Here is a 6,988-nt window from a genome sequence, read left to right as displayed (position 1 = left end):
GGGACACAGGGACACCGGGACAGGGACACCGGGACACAGAGACACCGGGACACCGGGACACAGAGACACCGGGACACAGAGACACTGGGACACAGGGACAGAGACACCAGGACAGGGACACCGGGACAGGGACACCAGGACAGGGACACCGGAACACCGGGACAGGGACACCGGAACACCGGGACAGGGACACCGGGACAGGGACACAGGGACACCGGGACAGGGACACCGGGACACCGGGACACAGAGACACCGGGACACAGGGACAGAGACACCAGGACAGGGACACAGGGACAGGGACACCAGGACAGGGACACCAGGACAGGGACACCCACCCTGGCCCAGGTCGCTCCCACCCTCTCGCCAGATCCAGCCCCTCCTCCTGATGCTGCCCCTGTTCCCACCACGGACCCCCAGGGAGCTGTGAGACGCTTCCCTGGGAGCTCCCTGATCCAGGCTCAGCTCGATCCCATCCCGGGGGGTCCTGCAGCCTTGGCCAAGGGGAATGGGCAGCCTCACCTGGATTTTGGCACCCCTGGACCTGCAGTCCCGACTGAGCCTAGGGAGTGGCAGCTTCACTCCCTGAGTTCTCCCCAGAAGAGGCTGGTGACAAGCAGGAGGAGGAAGGGAGATAGAAGAGCCCTTTGGGTCAGCAGCAGGGCCAGGAAATTAAACCCTGCAACTTCCCCAACCATCCTCAGGGATGGGCTGAGGAGCCCCCATGCTTCAGTTTCCCCTTTTGAAGGATATTTAGTTCCCTTCCCATAGGGAGATGGAACAAACACTGGCCCTAGGGAAATTAAAGCACATCCAGATCCCAGACACCCCCTCTCAGGGGCTGAGGCAGGGCATCCCCCCAAAAACCTGCACACTCCCCTCCCACCCCTGCAGCACTCCAGGACCCTGAGGATGCACCCAGAGGCTGCATTCAGCCCCCCAAATTGAGAATCTTGGCCATCCCCCTGATTTTGGAGCTCTGAACCCCATCCATCGCCACACCAGAGCAGGGACAGGGGAGTCCTGGTAGGAACTGGGGGCCACCACAGCCTCCCCCAGATGTGCCCAACCCGCCCCCCCATTCTTCCAGGTGATCAACACCAGGGGAAGGAGCCCGGGCTGGGTGTGAGCCCTCCCGGGATGAATCAGAGGTTCCTGTGGCTCCAGCTCTGTGTCAGCACATCCAGGGCCCAGCCCTGAGCCCAGTGCGGGCACCTGGGGGGATTTGGGGTCACTGGGACCCCAAAGCAGGGCAGGTGCAGCTGAGTCCAGCAGCTCCCCCCAGGAACACAGACTCCAGAGCTCCTTCCCCAGCCACCTTCCCTGGGCCCTGAGGATTTGATCCAGGCAGGGAAGTGAATTTAATCCGGACTGAATTTTGGCAGCCAGCAAACCCCGTGACCTCACCTGGCCAGGGCAGGGCCCAGGTCAGGGCTGGGAAAGACTGAGGTCCTCCCACCTGTCCTCACCTGTCCAGGAATGGAACAGCAACACTTAAAAACCAATGGAGGATTTATTATTATTACTTCTTTAACATTCCAGCTTCTTCAGACCAATTTTTAACGAGACTGGAAGGCTGGGAGGCAGCAGTGCCCCACTCACTCCCTGAGCAGAAATTGACCTTTCACAGAAAAACTCGCCTTTATTTCAGCAGAAACAGCAAGGCCAGGTACAAACCCATGTGTTCACACCTGATTTACCTGCAATGCTGCACTGGTTTTCCAACTTCTCCCTAAAAACAGGAGCTCCCATTCCAGCAGCAGCATCCCAACCCACATCCTTCCCTAAGCCACACAGCTCCACCATCGCTTGGGGTATCAAAAAGTGAATTACACTTTATTACCAGCTTTTTTTACCGTAATTTGAATGTTTCTCACCAGGTGAAACCACTCCAAGGCACTTCATTATCATTCCTGGGTGGTTTTGCTCTAATTAAGGGTTATTCCCTGAGTATGTCCTCAAGCAGCTGCTCTGCTCTAAAAAGATTTCACAGATAATTCCTCACTCCTGAGAACCTTTTCCATCCTCAGGTAATCACTGCTCAGCTTTAAAAATCTGATTTTTTTCTGGAGGGAGGACAAGCCCAACGATTTTCACAGGTTGCAGTCTGGAAACCTCCTATTTTTACACATCCGAGGGCTTTCAGGTCTATTTAAGTCTAACTAAGGAAGATCTCCACCATATAATTTCAATTCCCTGAAGCCCAGGTTTTCTGGACAGGAGAAGGAACCAGGGGTATGCAAATAAGCAAAATTCAGTGGAAATGGCCCAGTTAAGGATTTTTCTACAGGATGCAGGAGCTTCCTTGTTTCTGCCCCTTGCAGAGGGTGAGGCCCAGCTCCATCCAGGAGGGAGCAGGGACAGAGCTCCATATCTGGGGTGCATCCCTTCTACCCTGCTCCCAGCTCCAACTATTTTGCATCCCTGAATGCTTTGCTTAAATCCTCAGGTCCTGGAGAGCAGAGCCTGGTTTCACCTGGAAGCTCTGCAGAGCTTTCTGGAAAGATGAGGATAAAACAACCCAGGAAATCCCAGAGGGGGAGAAAAGCAACACAGAGGGGCTTGAATCCCAGCTGGGAAGTCCAAGCAGCCCAGGAAGCACCTCCCTGCTCCAGGAGGAATTCCAGGGCTGTCCTGGAGAGCCCCAGACAGGCAGAGAGCAGGTCAGGAGCACCATGGAGGAGCTGGCCCAGATGAGAGGAGAGAACAGAACCCAGAAGTCAGAATGAAAAACATAGAACAAAGCACCCAGAACAGAGCTCGAGGCTCCACACCAGGAAACTTTATTTCTGCAAATGCTGACATTTCCAGAGCATTTCCAGGGTTGAAATGCTGCTGGAGAGGAGTGAGCTGTGCCCCAGGAGGAGAGCCTGGCCTGGGTGTTGGCATTAGTCATGGCACAGGCTGTGCCAGCACCCTCCTCCTCCAGAGCCTTCCTCCTCCTACTCAGCTTCTGCCCAGCCTGTTGTGCCATGAGATCCCTCGTCAGGAGCCAGGAAACAGCTCCCAGGCCACCAAGGGCCAACAGCCACCCTTCCTGTTGTCACCCTGGCCAGGAACACGGCCTCCACCTGAGCAGCTCTTGGAATTTGTGTTTGGCTCCCAGGCTCATCTCACAGGGACTTGGGGTCAATGCTGGGTCAGGTTGGGCACCCCCAGTGCTGCCTCCAGTGCCCTGTGGGGTCGCACAGTCTCCACCAAGACCCCAGGATGTTCATGGGAGGAGGGGCACCATAATTCATGGAAAGGAGAGAGTTGCCCAAAAAATCACCCAGAACATTGAGGAGGTGAAGGGCCAGAGATGTCTAGAGAGCAGGGAGGGCAAGTGGAGATCCAAAGGTGGTTTTGTTCCACCTCTTACAGTCCCCAAAATGCCTCTTTAATTCCCAACTTTAAAAAGTCCCAATTCTTACAGCCCAAAAAATGTCTCTTTAATAAATCCCAACAACTTTAATAAATCCCAACAACTTTAATGAATCCCAACAACTTTAATGAATCCCAACTTAGCTTGTAATAAGTTCTAACTCAACCCTAATAAGTTCCAACTCCTTCAGCCCCAAAAACATGTCTTTCAGGCCAGAACAGTTGGGAGTTCTTAGCAGATGTCCCAAGGTGAGGACCAGGAGGGGACAGGTGTAGGTGGGTAGTCTGGAGCAGCAGCCCTGGGAAAGCCAAGGGTGCCCAGGGCATCTCCTGCTGCCCTCTGCTGGGATTGTCCATGGGGAAAGGCGGGGTGACCAGGAAAACCCTCCCCAAAACAGCTCCACCTGAGGGGAGACCCCATCTTGTTTCCATCCAGCCTTCCCCAAGCTCAGCCTCAGCACTCCATGGCAATGGAGGATCCCTCGCTGCCGTGTGGGGACTCCAGCACCGGCGCCATCGCGGCTCTTCCCTCTGCCAAGTTTCCTCTTGCTCAAGGTTTTGCCTCGGCTTTCCAGGATCTGTTTGTTCTTAATCACCTTCCAAACAAAGTCCAACGGCGGCTCCTCTGAGGGCTCCTGGTGGTGGCATCAATAAAAATCAAGAGTAATAAGCAGAGAAGATAAAGGCACCCTGCAGGCCTGAGCTCGGCCTAACAAAGGGGCTTTGTTGGGAAAGGTCAGCTCCGGAGCTGGGAGGATTTCCCAGACTGGAGAAAGCAAGAACCCAGCAGGCAAGGAGGGGATTAAACTCAGCTTTGTTAAACCACAGCCCTGGGGTGAGGCCTTTGAGTTGTCCCAGCTCCTCCAGCCAGGCTTTGGGCTGGGTTCCTTCTAAAACAAGAGCTCTTCAAGCTCGCTGCCTCCAGCCAGCCCCAGGATGTGCAGGAAAGGGAAGGCAAGATCTCAAGGGCCCTCTCCATGTACAGAACAACTCAGGAGAACTGGGACCTGATCCATGGCAGAAACAACCCCTGAAAAATCACCACGAACCAGCAAAATAAACCAAATAAATCCCCTGGCATGAGGCCTCCAGGATCTAGGCCTGGCTCCACCACTTGACATTAATCCTGCTTGGCAAAGGCCACGGGAGCGCCTGTGCCCACGAGCAAGGTGCAGCTGCAGGTTGGGATAAAGCCCTCTTGTGCAGCCTGGATTAAAAATGGGGATGAAAATAAACTTAAAATTCTGGCACAATCAGCCTTTTCTAAAAAATCAGAAAGAAAAAAATAAATAAATTCCTCTTCCCCAACAAATATTTCAGCTTTTACTAACAGGGATTTTTCCCTCTTTCCCAGGAGCTGCATTCTCTGGGGACAGGGCAGTTGGTTTCCTGTCAAGCAGCCAAAGAAAATGAGCCCTTTCCCCATTCTTTTTATAAAAATTCCTTATTTTTTAAGCTACTTATCCCAACAGCCAATTGTTTTCTCACCAGGAGCCCCCCATTTGGAGATCAGAGTCCACAGGAATTCTGAAAGCTGTTATCACCCTCACAGGGAAAGGATATAAAACCAAGCTTGTTTTCTTATCTCTTGGAACAGAAAACGCTCATGTGTTTCGCAAAGGAGCCCTGTAGGAACAGTTAATCGGTGGATAAAAGCATGTTGGGTGTGCAAACACAACCTTATCCCACGGCTGACATCAGGGCTTGCATCTCCACTGCTTTGTCCTGGATTTTTGCCACGTTGTGTTTGGATTTTGAGCTCAACTACAGAGCTTGGCTCTCCCTCTGCAGCAGCATCCCCGCAGCAACCAGAGCTGTGCTGGAGTCTGCTCAGTCCTCCTGTGCCATCCAACCCCCAAACGCTCCTTTCTTTCCATGGAAACACCAGTGTACCTGAGAACTCCCCTCCGTGCCAGCAGCACTCCAATCCCCCAGGCTTTGCAGCAAAACAACGTCTGGGTGTCGTTAACCAGAGCCTTCCCAGGGCAGGGACAGCCACCCCAGAGCATCCATGGATGAGCCATCCTGCAGGACCAGGATCAGCGGGAGCAAGATCCAGCAGCAAATCCAGCACTGGGCTCTTTCAGCTTGGGCCGTTGCTGTTTAGGACCAGTTTTAGTCTCAAAACCAGCCCAAAGGGGCCACATCAGGCCCTGCCGGGGTGTCTCAGGTGGAGGCAGCTCCTGCCCCAGCTGGGAGTCCCAAATCCTCCAGCCCGAGGTCGGAGGATGGCCAGGATGAATCCTGCACCCTGTGCTGGGCCAGGGCCACATCTGAATTCTGGGCTCAGACTGGGGCCACTCACAGCAAGAAAGACCCCGAGGGGCTGGAGTGAGTCCAGAGCCGGGAATGGAGCTGGGGAAGGGGCTGAAGCACCAGGGAAGGGTCTCCCGAGGAACCTGGGGGGCTCAACCCGGAGAAAAGGAGGCTCAGGGGGAACCTCCCGTCTCTGCACAACTCCCTGACAGGAGGGAGCAGCTGGCTCAGGCTCAGGCTCTGCTCCCAGGGAGCAGGGATAAGAATAAAGTGCCTGGGGAAGTTTAGGTGGGATATTGGGAAATTGTAAAAGCAGTCCAGCCCTGGCACCAGGGCAGTGGTGGAGTCACCACCCCTGAGAGTGTCCAAAACCATGGGAATGTGGCCCTTGGGGACCCGGGTTAATGCTGCTCATGGTGGGGGACTGATGATTTTGGAGGTTTTTTCCCCAGCTTTGATGATTCCAGGATTCTACGACCTTTGGAAAAGGAGGGCTCAGACAATCCAATGCGGCCAAAAAGCCGAATTTCCCAGCTCCAGGTGAAAGATCTGAGGCCAAAGGATCCTCATTGTGCAGCTGCAGCTCCCGGGGTTCGTCGTTCCCATCCTCAGGGGAAGAGCAGAAGCTGAGGCTTGGCCTCGGCGGCTGAGCAAATACGGGCGGCATCTGTCCAAGCAGGCAAGTGAATCTGGAGGCACAATTTGTCATGTAATTGCAGCCACACCCCCCCAGGATTAATTGCTGCATTTGAATGCAAAGCAGGGCAGATTTATGGCCCCATCAGGTTTCATCAGCCGTTACCGGTGATTGATGCCCAGCTAAAAGCTCTGCAAACAGCCAAAAAGGGCCCTAATAGGGGTTTTTGTTTTTCAGAGTTAGGAGTATTTGTATTGTTTAATCATCCCCAAGTCTGCAAGAGCGGGGGATTAAAACCTTGGCCACATTCACTCCAGACAACACTGAAGATTTTTGGCTCCTGCACGTGGGGAAGTTTCCCCTGGAGGGTCTCTAAGATTTCCACAGAATTATGGGCAGGGAGAAGAGTCAGAGAAACAAAACCCTGATGTTTTTTCCACATTCAAAGCCAGAGGGACATTTAGCAGAAATAAACCTTTAACCAGGATAAACCATTAACCACCATCTGTCTCTGTCTCAGATAAAGAGGGGAAATTAACCCCACCCTGCCCTGCAGTTGTGAGGTTGCAGGTGTGTAACCACCGAGGGGCTGGGCCAAAACCACCCCACAGCTCCCCAAACCATCCCTCAACCTCCAAAACCATCCCACAGCCTCCTAAAAATAACTCACAGCTTCCCAAACCATCCACAGCCACCCAAAAACATTCACAGCCACCCAAAAATATTCACAAGCAC

The 6,988-nt window shown here is 53.7% G+C and overlaps 1 long non-coding RNA gene across 1 annotated transcript; it reads right to left on the bottom strand.

Annotated features, from left to right (window-relative positions):
- Positions 1-3,465: 3,465 nt before the first annotated feature.
- Positions 3,466-5,795, bottom strand: LOC117245580. The gene is made up of 2 exons (XR_004500385.1): positions 4,849-5,795; positions 3,466-3,995 (listed from the first exon to the last, which is right to left on the bottom strand). It is a non-coding gene; the product is annotated as an uncharacterized LOC117245580 (long non-coding RNA).
- Positions 5,796-6,988: the final 1,193 nt, after the last annotated feature.

Source organism: Parus major, linkage group LGE22, assembly GCF_001522545.3.
Source record: "Parus major isolate Abel linkage group LGE22, Parus_major1.1, whole genome shotgun sequence".
Lineage (NCBI taxonomy): Eukaryota > Metazoa > Chordata > Aves > Passeriformes > Paridae > Parus > Parus major.
The sequence above is the reverse complement of the archived record's forward strand: the minus strand, read 5'-3'. Positions and strand labels throughout refer to the sequence as shown.